Here is a 12,729-nt window from a genome sequence, read left to right as displayed (position 1 = left end):
GCTCTTTTTTCCACATAACATAAAAAAATGATGGAGTGTCAGTGTTTTTTCTAAAGTAACGACGAGGAAATGGGAGCGGATGTTTTTGGTTATGTAGACTGAATTTGTCTTGTTCTACAAAGCTTATATCAACTCACTCTGTCTGTATGTCTGTCAATCTGGTAAAAAGCTTGTACACGTTATTTCTCCAATTCCCGATTTTGGATCAAATTGATATTTTAAACAATTCTTTCTTCTACCTAAAAAAAAAACAGAATTAATAAAAAATAATTATTTAATTAACTATTGGTAATTAATTATTTCATTTGGTATCGAACAAGGGAAAGAAATTGTACTTGACAGATGTGATCATATAAGTTGAATTAGTCCCTTTGAGGAGGCTTGTGCCCTGAAAGATCACGGTAAAATTGACACAGATACTCCTTTCTTCCCACTCCGTCCTTTTTGTTTCTTAACTGGTCCAGACGAATGATAAGATCATTAGCGTATCGAGAAAGCTAAAAGTATAAAAGTTTGCTAAACAAAACAATTGGTAAAAATATTTGTGATCGCAAAGATTTATTATTCTAGGTCTAGATCTATTACAAATTTAATCACATGACTGATCCAAACTAATTGATACAATTACACTTAATATAAGATTTTCCTGCTATTTGTGGGGGATTTTTTGTACTCCTGCTTTAGGCTTTATCTTCCTTGCTGTCCCCCTTATATGCGTAAAGGCGTCTGGTAACTCTTAGACCTTAGTGAGAGATATTTTAAAACAAAATTCCCTTTTCACTATATCAGTCAATGAATAGTGAATTTATTTAGAAAAAAAAATATTTTCATTTAATTTTTTAAAAGATATTTTTACTTTGTAATGGCTTGATTTAAAGGCTTCATAAGGCGGGCTTGGGCGACATTTTTCATGTGTTATATTTCTGAAATGTTTAACTGCTAATTTTAGAAACATGTAATCTAACAATTAACTCAGCCAACAAAGAAACACACACACACACACAGACTCACAAACACATACACCCAGAGAACCATTTGATTCAGTCAGCACGATATAACGACATCCTCTCAAATATTTATTAGCGACAACCTGTGAGCGACACAGCGGCGACACAGCCCGCCGTCCTTTTGAGTGTCTACCAGGGGCGCGTGTTAGCTCAGATAGGCATCGCTTTTATTTTATTTACGGCATTTTATTTTTTAACTGTCTTTTCTTTCATTTTATTTTATTGCTGTTAATAGAAGGATGATGACAATACCAAATACCGCGACATGTCAAAACATTAGAAGAGGCACGCAGTGAAAAAAAAATGTACACACGGTTTGGTTTCTGTTTTCAGGAGCAAATATGTCTAGGTCTAAGATAGAAAGGACAAGTCTGACACTTTAAATCACAGTCACATAAACATTTCATAAATTCATTTTTGATAAATAGTACAATATATTTGCCTTCTCTAAAAAAAAGGGCTTCTATGTCTTTCAGATGATTAAATAAATAAGTGATTAATATGGGGAGTTTGTGTCACACACAAACTCGAAGGCAGGCCATGTAGGTTAGGCCAAAACAAAAGTACATATAGCATTAAAAAGGAATATACAGATATTTATCTATAAATGTACAAAATCTATTAGAGATAGAGATATATGACAAGAAAAATTAACTTATATATGTAGAATTTGTTAAATAGAAAAACAAAAAAAAGAAAAAAATGCATTCATTAAAAATTGAATTTCTAAGAACATGCTCTTTATGTTTATTGCAGCTGTGTAAAGTCTGTGATAACACTGAAACTAGCATTTGACATTAAGTTTGTATATGAATCAGATCTACTTAAAAGAATTTTTAACGGCGTCAATAGTGACCCACTTAAAAGTAGATCTAGATCTATCTTGTTACATTATCTATACCTAGAACTTCACGTTTGTATTCCTCGCCCACTTCAGATTGATTGTTATTATACGTAGGACAAATAATAAAGGACATAATATTTACCAGGTTCTATAAGACTCTTGTATAAAAATATAGCAAAGGAATTTGATCTTTTATACAAGATCTCAACATGTTTCAAGACTTTTATATTCTACGAAACAATTTCCATCACCGGAGCCTTTTCCTTAGAGACTTCTATTCTAGAGACTTTTCTCTCAAAGACCACTTATATCCAATAGATGTTTTTCTCAGAGACCATTTTATCCAAGAGACCTTTACTATCCAATAGACCTTTTCTTGGGAAACCTCTTTTTTCCCCAAGAAACCTTTCCCTGACCCTTCTAAGAGACCTTTCCTTGAAGATCCTTCTATTCAAGAGACCATTTCCTCAGAGATTTTTTCTTCAGAGACCTCCTCTATACATGAGACATTACCTCCAGAGCCCCTTCTATAAAAGCGAAATCTCGTTAGAAACATCTCATATCCAAGAGACTTTTTGCCTCAAAGACCTCTTCTATCCAAGAAACGTTTCCTCAGAGACCTCCTCTATCCAAGAAACGTTTCCTCAAAGACCTCTTCTATCCAAGAAACGTTTCCTCAGAGACCTCTTCTATCCAAGAAACGTTTCCTCAAAGACCTCTTCTATCCAAGAAACGTTTCCCAGAGACCTCTTCTATCCAAGAAACATTTCTTCAGAGACCTCTTCTATCCAATAAATGTTTCCTCAGAGACCTCTTCTATCCAAGAAAAGTTTCCTCAGAGACCTCTTCTATCCAACAGATAATTCCATCAAAGACCTTTCCAAGAGCCCATTCCCTCAGAGATTTCTTTAAGCCAATAGATCTTTCACCTAGTTTGACATAGAGCCACGACATTTGGAAAAGCTTTTTTCTTTCTGTTTCAACTATTTAAGCCTTAACACTTGATAAACTAAAGTATAGATGAGTTTTAAGATGTTTTTATTTGCTGCACACTCATTCAAGTCAACAGATGGTGTAGCTAATATTCAATATTATTTTGTTTAAAAAAATCTCATAGTAGGTATATAATAGGAGATCTAGGTTTATAGGGGATCTAGATTTGAATGAAATACCAGATATAAAAGATTCACATGTTCTTTGTCATCAAAAGTGGAGGAGGGGAGGTGGAATAAGTGTAAAGCCTGGTGAAATCAAGTTAAATCAACGCAAAGCCACAACAACACCTCAGTGGCTTACCTTAGTGACAAAACTGTTTCACATGCATCGTTTACCTGGCACGTCCGTGCTGAAGCCGGCACTGAAACTCTACGGCCGCTATAACCAGGCTGCCTAAGGACAGCCGCGCACTAAAGATGTAGCGTTCATCTACCTGGCTTAGAGACTACCTACTAATGTCTGCCCCCGAAGATAAAAAAAGTAGTTGAGAATATTAGAAAACTACGCCCCGGAAAAAAAAATAAAATAGGATCTCCTCCCCTACTTTTTATTGTCCCCTATTCTTTTTGCCTTCGACACAAGGGTCTATAACTCGTTCCTTAGGTAAAGGATATAAGGGAGATAATTTTTGGTTAATTTTTTGTTGTTGTCTTCGCTCTGAAAACAAAGTGTCGCTACCTTGTTGCCACCTCATTCTTAAGTTAGGGATGAAGATGGGGGGGGGGGAGTAGCGGTGAGAATAGGGGAGAAGGGGGTCGACATAGGTCAAGGGATCATAGCCACTAGAGAAATGGCGATATTTTATAGTTTCGCGTCTGGTGTGCCGCCTTTTGCTGATTCTAGGAAGAGGGCGCCAAAAAAAAAAAAAAAAAAGAAAGAAAGAATAATCGGGTGGGAAGGGGGGGAGGTTCACGGGGAGTCGTCTATACGCCCCAAGTATTGGGGAGCGCTAAAGAGATGAAACCGTAGCTTTTAAAAGACTGCAATCAGATCACGGAATCGGCTCTCAGATGAAAAAAGGACCAATTGATGTGGTTTAGGACCAATTGATGTGGTTTGTTGCCCGAAGACGAGCCGACTTGTAGGCAGTTGTCAAACCTGTTCCGCGACCAAAGGGTCTTGTATTCTAGACGAGAGGTTTACGAGCTTTCAGATCGATTTATGAAATGAAACTATCTGGTCTTTTTCATTGGTGTGTGTGTGTGTTCCACTACGGTGTGTGTGTGTGTATGTGTGTTTGTGTGGTCAATATGGCATCCATTTGAAGTAGGTTAAACGATAATGTTTTTAAACAGAGAGAAATCCAAATGAAAGAGTGACAGAGAAATGAAAATGTGACAAAGAGGTAAAGAAACTGAAAGAAAAAAAAAGTAGGCAAAGCAAAGGGAAGGAAATGTTGGTGAAAAGAAAGAAAAATAAAGAAAGTTAAGAAAAAGAGAAGAAAGAAAGAAAACAAAGAGAGTTTGTGTATAGATACAAACTGAAAATAGATACCCGAAGTGGCTAGCTCAGGCAGGTAATAAAGCAGGTTTCATTATTTTTTACAAAGAATACAAGAAACTATGAACTATCAACAACTACATCCATATCTCCGTCGATAAAATAGACTTGTGAATTTCGAAAGTGGATATCATATCACTGGATCGCCCCACGTGAAACACAATTTGTTAATTGAAGTTTTAAATTATATTTTACTTATAAGCATACTAAATAGATTTTTTTTTCTTAAGAAAATGTTTAAAATGTAAGTAGCTACTATGACAGAAATTATTTAACTTAGTAATACAAATGACAAGACAAGAGACAATCAAACAGAGGGACAAAATATCAAAATCAAAGACCACGAATTTGAAAACGTCCAAACTTTCAAATATCTAGGAAGTACTATTAATTTCAAAAATGACCTACTAACAGAAATAAAGGAAAGAATAGCAGCAGGCAACAGGGCATTTTATAGCACCCACCATTTACTTAAGAGCAAAATGATTTCAAGTAAAACCAAGAAAATAATATACAAAACTATAATAAGACCAGCAGCAATGTATGGAAGTGAGACCCGGACACCGACAAAGACATCTGAAAATTTACTTAACACTTGCGAAAGAAAAATTCTTAGGAAAATCTATGGTGTCATACAGGATGAAACAGGGTGGAGGACACGCACTAACCATGAGTTATATCAATTATATGAAGACCCACCAATAGTGAACGAAATAAAAAAGAACAGACTACGTTGGGCAGGTCACCTTGAAAGAATGTCAGACAACAGAGGGGCGAAAATCGTATACAGGCAAAAACCAAAAGGCAGGCGACCCAAAGGCAGACCCCGAATGCGATGGATAGATGACGTGGAAGCAGACCTGAAGCAGCTTGGGGTTAGGGCGTGGAGACGAAATGCCCAGGAGAGATCTGAATGGAAGGATGTGTTAAAGCAGGCCAGAGCCCTCCATGGGCTGTAGCGCCACTGGGATGGATAGTAATACAAATGAAAAAAAATTGACACAAATACTAAAAAACCGTTTGTATAAATGTGTTAAAATTTACTAGATAATTACCTCCCTTACAAATTAGTCTTCTGTGTTTTTATTATTAATAGTGAATAGTTGTAAAACACGGCGTATTTATGTGAAAAAAACTACTTACATGGTTGATTTAAAAAAAATAAATTTTTCTCTTTCAAAAAAGGAAAAATATCAGATTTTCTATATCTTTTTTAGTTTAAGAGATCTAAACGGCACGGACGGGCGGAGGACGGACGGACAGACAGACCACAAAAAACTAATTACCGCTATTCCCCTTTTGGGGACAAAAAAAAAAGAAGAAAGAATTGTGTAGAGTTATGCGTTGATTTGTGTCCTTGTTCTCAAAAGCTTTATAGTGTATTATTTTGATAAAATTTAGTTGGATTCCACTTTTGAATTTTCCGATATGGATTAAATAAAGCATTTACTAGCAAAATAAAATACTCCTTTAATGTACTATAGACTATGATCTATATATATCTGATTCAATTTGACGAATTTTATTTAATCTTATTCCCAGCTCTCCAAATGTATGCAAGTCAATTTAGATAACTAACCTTTAGTGTAACCTTTATACAGTTTATTGAATAATATATAAGAGATCCATACTGTGATAGGTAATATTGAAAACTGTAAGGAACTCATGGTCTAGTTTTATTTATATATATATTCTGGCTTGCTTAATTAAATTAAGGATAAAAACTAATTGTTACTTGATTGCATTGCCTGCATCACGTGTTAAAGCGTTAATTCAAATCGTGCACCAAAAGACACGTGCATCTGAGATGCACGTGCAGCTGAGATGTGTTGGGGAAGTTGTGACAGTCACAAGGCCGGCAAATTTACACTTTGTCACAAAAACACGTGACGTGGAAATCGACTTCCTCATAGAAATCGAGGTCTACAAGGTAGCCTGGATGGTGATGATAATAATAAACATAATAATATAATAAAAAATTAATATTGAAAATAATAATAATAATAATACTTTGGAAACCTAAGCTTTTAGATTAAGCTGTTATGGAAGTTGTCTAAGAAACCAATACGCCCTGTTGTTATATCAACTTAGGGGATAATGACAATTGACCTCACAGATAAGTTCAAGGCCCTTAACACCCTAAGAAGATTCTCGTTGCCCGTAAGAGGGCAGTATTGCTGCAGACCTGCCACATCACCAGAAAATTCCTCAGCGGACACTGTTAAAGAAACTACAGTGCATTTTGTTTCTCTCTAAAAAGAAACTCGACCCTGGCAGTGCCGGAGAATGAATATTAGTTCGTTTATCACACAATAATAATACTAAATATAATAGTAATAATATTAATACTAATAATATTTAAAATACAAAAAATAATAATCATTATTATTATTGTTATACAAAATAAATGATAATAAAATAGTAATAAGCAACGACTTCAAGTCTAAAGATTTAGGAGAGCAGTACGTCAGGTCGTTGAAACAGACCAATCCGTGACCTAAATACTTTGTAAGACAAGTGCGTGCATATGAAATGTCGAGTCCATCTTTCACAAAATCATTCCCGTGCTGTCCGCAGCTATCCGGGTGAGATATTATAAAGGCATTTTTGCTTGCGCAGGCCACTCTTAAAATTATTTAGCGCAGGCTGAAGCCTTGCACTAATGACCAGCTCATTCACCAGTTTGCCATATCTGTCATAGGGTTAAACACCTGGCCTTTATTATAATAACTTCATATAAACATGGAATCCTTTCAGATTGATACAGCAAGAATATGGCTTTTGTTCTTATTATGAAGCCTGTATGTTGTACCGTCATGTGTTTGTACTTTTTTTATTTTTATTTATTTTTTTTTCAACGTTTTATCAAAGAGTAATTTCATGTTTCAAATTTGTGCAGTTTTCAATATTTTTCATTTCGAAACAATAGATCCCAGTCTTTGTGAAAATTATAGAAAAAGTTTCTAATTGTGAAAAAAGGAAAAGAAAAACAAAAAGTAGAAAGAGAAAATAAGAAACGTTACTATTAGCCATTTACAGGTTTACAACAAGCATTAAAATCGAATGAATGACAGTAAATTCAGGGGAAATAACAAAGAAAATACAAGAAATGCAGCTCAACAATCCAGAGTTACATTTCTTCTGAGGTAACACCATTTTTTTTTATTGATTTTGATCCATTGTTATAAATTAAAGAACATAGGGGGAAAAAATACATCCATAAAATTATACAGCGAGGGGTGTAAAGCAGAGAGCCGAGTGGTGAAATGGAATCTATTGTCTATTTTATGGGTGTGCGCCCTTCCATGGGAGCGCTGCTCTACAATTTGTGTGCAGGAGTGTTCCCTGTGCGAGGCTGGAGAACAAACAGACATGTGAAACTTTAATAGCCTCATTGCGTCTCTCTAGCTCTTGGCGGTACATACACAAATGTGGTCCTTTTTATATGTATACATCTTATATGTATAGATAAATAGAAAGACAGACAGACAGACTGATAGATAGATAGATAGAAAGATAGATAGATAGATAGATAGATAGATAGATAGATAGATAGATAGATAGATAGATAGATAGATAGATAGATAGATAGATAGATAGATAGATTAGATAGATAGATAGATAGATAGATAGATAGATAGATAGATAAATAGATAGATAGATAGATAGATAGATAGATAGATAGATAGATAGATAGATAGATAGATAGATAGATAGACAAAAACAAAACATATTTTTTTTACAAATATTATATAGATTTAGAGTTAACAGCTAAATATCACATCAAAAGGACAGCCTGCTTAAATCATGAATACTTTAATTCTCACTATGTGAAAGAGCTTAGTGACTGTACAATTCTGGTCAATCCAACTGATTAGAACATTCTACAACCAGACGTTTAATGTCTTACCCAATGGAAACCGAACCTTGAACTGAGGGATGAAACTAAACAATTGGAGCATCTCACATCTTACATCTCACATCTTACATCTAACATCTTACATCTTACATCTCACATCTTACATCTCACATCTTACATGTCATTGTCTCTTATTAGCCCCTCAGACGATTCACTATTTAAATTGACTATTTAATGCGCATCCACCCAGCTCTAATGGGTACCTGACATTAGTTTGGGAAATGTAAAGGCGGTTGGTCGTTGTGCTGGCCACATGACATCCTCGTTAACCGTGGGCTACAGAAACAGATGACCTTGACATCATCTGCCCTAGGTTTGAAAGAGGAACTATACTTTTACTTTACTATTTAATATAACAAAGATCACAATTAAAAATGGAGTAGATTTCGAAGAACTCTCATTATATTTATATATATATATATGCAAAGTGACATAAAGACTGTTGAGACGTGTGTGAATATTGAGCCTGTGTGTAGGCTAGTTACGTTTCAAACATGTCAGACTCTCTCTTCACCCCTTCCCGACCCTTACTTTAGCATGATCCCTCCCCCCCCACCTCTTTCTGCTTTCAGACTCCCCCACATCTCTTTGTATTTGTTGTACATTTGACCACGGTGTCATCATGTTAATGACACGAGTGTCAATGTCAGAGCCTCATGTTAATGTTTTTTAATAACTCTTCCAAAATTATAATACTGAGCCAGAAAGGGAGGGGGGAAAAAAGCGCGGGTTTAAAAACAGACTGTCATCTGAACACTTCGGTGACGCCAGAAATGCTATCAGACCACGCCGATGTATCTGGTTACACACCTATGTAATGGTTTTAAAACCTTGTACTAAAAACCATGTTCCCTCGGCTCAAGTCAGAGAAATACACAAGCGTCCATTAAGTTTTATGGCCAATCATTAAATGTTCTTGGTATTTTGTGCAAGCTCTCGACACGAGGACGATTGCGTTGAACAAGCTACAATACGTTAGTTAATAGAGTTAAAAGATTTGGACCCTTCTACTCGGGTATAATGTATGCAGATGGTGTACTGATAATGTTTCCGAATATAAAACTGGTACATAAAGTGTGTGTGGACGCGCAGTGTAGACGTTTGTGTAAAAACTTTCTGGAATTCAGAGTAATTATCGTATTGCGTTAATCTCATGATAGCCCTTGGCGGCTTATTTGTGAATTTTCACGCTGGTTCATCTACTCTGACGGCGGGAACTTCCTAGTGATCTGCTCTGAGACATTCAATGAAATGCCGTAGTGGAAGCCTGCAATGATGATCTTAGTAGGTGAAGGCCAACAAGAGATTTGTTCTAGAGACAGAGAACCATCTAATCACAATGATCAGGAGACTTATCAAAGATATAGATCAGATTCTATAATTCTCCCATAGGGCTACTAATAATTATAAATGTTATGAGAAGTTCAGACATATATTTCTTTTTGGCTACCACAACTTTGATCGCGGTCTGATGGCTCGCTTTCTTGCTTTGCACTTGTAAGTAGCATTGCTAGACGCAGTGTAAGATGTAAGAGAGAGGGAGAGAAAAAGAGAGAAAAAGAGGAGAGAAAGAGAGAAAGAAAGAGAGAGCGAGAAAGAGAGAGAGAAAGAGAGAGAAAGAGATAAAGAGAAAGAGAGAGAGGGAGAAAGAGAGAGAGAAAGAGAGAGCGAAAAAGAGAGAGAGACAGAGAGAGCGAAAGAGAGAGAGAGAGACAGAGAGAGAGAGTGAGACAGAGAGAGAGAGAAAGAGAAAAATCTAAAAAAAAAAAAGAAATAAAAGGATGTGAGGACAGCATAATATGAAAGAACCACGACACACAGGCTGTAATGAAACTGAGAAGTCTATATGACACACAGGCTGTAATGAAACTGAGAAGTCTATATGACACAAAGGCTGTAATGAAACTGAGAAGTCTATATGACACACAGGCTGTAATGAAACTGAGAAGTCTATATGACACACGGGCTGTAATGAAACTGAGAAGTCTATATGACACACAGGCTGTAAGGAAACTGAGAAGTCTATATGACACACGGGCTGTAATGAAACTGAGAAGTCTATATGACACACGGGCTGTAATGAAACTGAGAAGTCTATATGACACACGGGCTGTAATGAAACTGAGAAGTCTATATGACACACGGGCTGTAATGAAACTGAGAAGTCTATATGACACACAGGCTGTAAGGAAACTGAGAAGTCTATATGACACACAGGCTGTAAGGAAACTGAAAAGTCTATATGACACACAGGCTGAAAGGAAACTGAGAAGTCTATTTGACAAACAGGCTGTAAGGAAACTGAGAAGTCTATATGACACACAGGATGTAAGGACACTGAGAAGTCTATATAACACACAGGATGTAAGGAAACTGAGAAGTCTATATGACACACAGGATGTAAGGACACTGAGAAGTCTATATAACACACAGGATGTAAGGAAACTGAGAAGTCTATATGACACACAGGCTGTAAGGAAACTGAGAAGTCTATATGACACAAAGGCTGTAAGGAAACTGAGAAGTCTATATGACACACAGGCTGTAAGGAAACTGAGAAGTCAATTTGACACACAGGCTGTAAGGAAACTGATCAGCCTATGTGACACAGCAGATGTAATGAAACTAGAAACCTAGATGACAGAAGAAGTAAGGGAACTAGAAACCTAGATGACAGAAGATGTAAGGGAACTAGAAACCTAGATGACAGAAGATGTAAGAGAACTAGAAACCTAGATGGCAGAAGATGTAAGAGAACTAGAAACCTAGATGACAGAAGATGTAAGGGAACTAGAAACCGAGATGACAGAAGATGTAAGGGAACTAGAAACCTAGATGACAGAAGATGTAAGGAAACTAGAAACCTAGATGACAGAAGATGTAAGGAAACTAGAAACCTAGATGACAGAAGATGTAAGGGAACTAGAAACCTAGATGACAGAAGATGTAAGGAAACTAGAAACCTAGATGACAGAAGATGTAAGGGAACTAGAAACCTAGATGACAGAAGATGTAAGGAAACTAGAAACCTAGATGAAAGAAGATGTAAGGGAACTAGAAACCTAGATGACAGAAGATGTAAGAGAACTAGAAACCTAGATGACTGAAGAAGTAAGGGAACTAGAAACCTAGATGAAAGAAGATGTTAGGGAACTAGAAACCTAGATGACAGAAGATGTAAGGGAACTAGAAACCTAGATGACAGAAGATGTAAGGGAACTAGAAACCTAGATGACAGAAGATGTAAGGGAACTAGAAACCTAGATGACAGAAGATGTTAGGGAACTAGAAACCTAGATGACAGAAGATGTAAGGAAACTAGAAACCTAGATGACAGAAGATGTAAGGAAACTAGAAACCTAGATGACAGAAGATGTAAGGAAACTTGAAACCTAGATGACAGAAGATGTAAGGAAACTAGAAACCTAGATGACAGAAGATGTAAGGAAACTAGAAACCTAGATGACAGAAGATGTAAGGAAACTTTCTTTATGTTTCCGGTATTTGTTCAGAAGGCACGAGTACTTCGATGTAACCAAACATTTTTAGCAGGACTACAAGATACAGTGGCGTGTAGATTTCGAACTTGGTACCATATGGACATAAGTTCGAAGAGCAAACTATTTTATCAGGCAGCTGTTATAACCCTAGTCATCATATAAAAACCTGAGATAGACTATAACTCTGGTCATCATATGCAAACATGAGATAGACTATAACCCTGGTCATCATATGAAAACCTGTGATAGACTATAACCCTGGTCATCATATGAAAACCTGAGATAGACTATAACCCTGGTCATCATATGAAAACCTGAGATAGACTAACGTGACAACAGATTTATAGAGGTTGACAATTATATGTCTTAAATGAGAAAAAGTATACATTTTATTCACTTAATCATTTAAATCAAGTTCTCTCCATCTCTTACATATTTGGTAATACTAATTACTTCGTGATTTAGCCTTCTGTATTAGTATCGTGTCTGTATGTGTACGTTTTGAGAGCTGCTTTAGTAAATTAGTTTGAAAGTCTTTTGTTTATCCTGTTTGCGATCAATGCAATCACTATACATGTATATATCTACACTCTGGGAGTCGGTGAGGCAGCTAGACAAGATTTGAACAGACAGGTGACTATAATCTCAGCGAAGGACAAACCAAACAGAACAAATTGTTCATACTTTTACCTGTGATGCATATCGGAGAGAATGCAATCCGGAATAGTGCTCTAGAGTACTCTAAAACTCTAAACCTAGCCCTAGAAGATCTAACCCCTAACCCTAGCCCTAGAAGATCTAACCCCTAACCCTAGCCCTAGAAGATCTAACCCCTAACCCCTAACCCTAGAAGATCTAACCCCTATCCCTAGCCCTAGAAGATCTAACCCCTAACCCTAGAAGATCTAACCCCTAACCCTAGCCCTAGAAGATCTAACCCCTATCCCCTAACCCTAGAAGATC

At 36.4% G+C, this 12,729-nt stretch overlaps 1 protein-coding gene across 4 annotated transcripts in view; it reads right to left on the bottom strand.

Moving 5' to 3' along the window:
- Positions 1–12,729, bottom strand: part of LOC106059838 (sonic hedgehog protein) — a 246,213-nt gene that overhangs the window by 161,460 nt on the left and 72,024 nt on the right. Inside the window, exon 1 of one of the 4 annotated variants that reach the window (XM_056003739.1) lies at positions 138–240. The exons of the other annotated variants lie outside the window; for them this stretch is intronic. The gene's annotated coding sequence lies outside the window, so the exon portion shown is untranslated. Of the gene's footprint in view, positions 1–137; positions 241–12,729 lie in introns of those variants that run through there. 4 annotated transcript variants of the gene reach the window in all.

This window comes from Biomphalaria glabrata, chromosome 11 (assembly GCF_947242115.1).
Source record: "Biomphalaria glabrata chromosome 11, xgBioGlab47.1, whole genome shotgun sequence".
In the NCBI taxonomy this organism is placed as follows: domain Eukaryota; kingdom Metazoa; phylum Mollusca; class Gastropoda; family Planorbidae; genus Biomphalaria; species Biomphalaria glabrata.
Note: the sequence above shows the minus strand (reverse complement) of the source record. Positions and strands in the feature narration are given on the sequence as shown.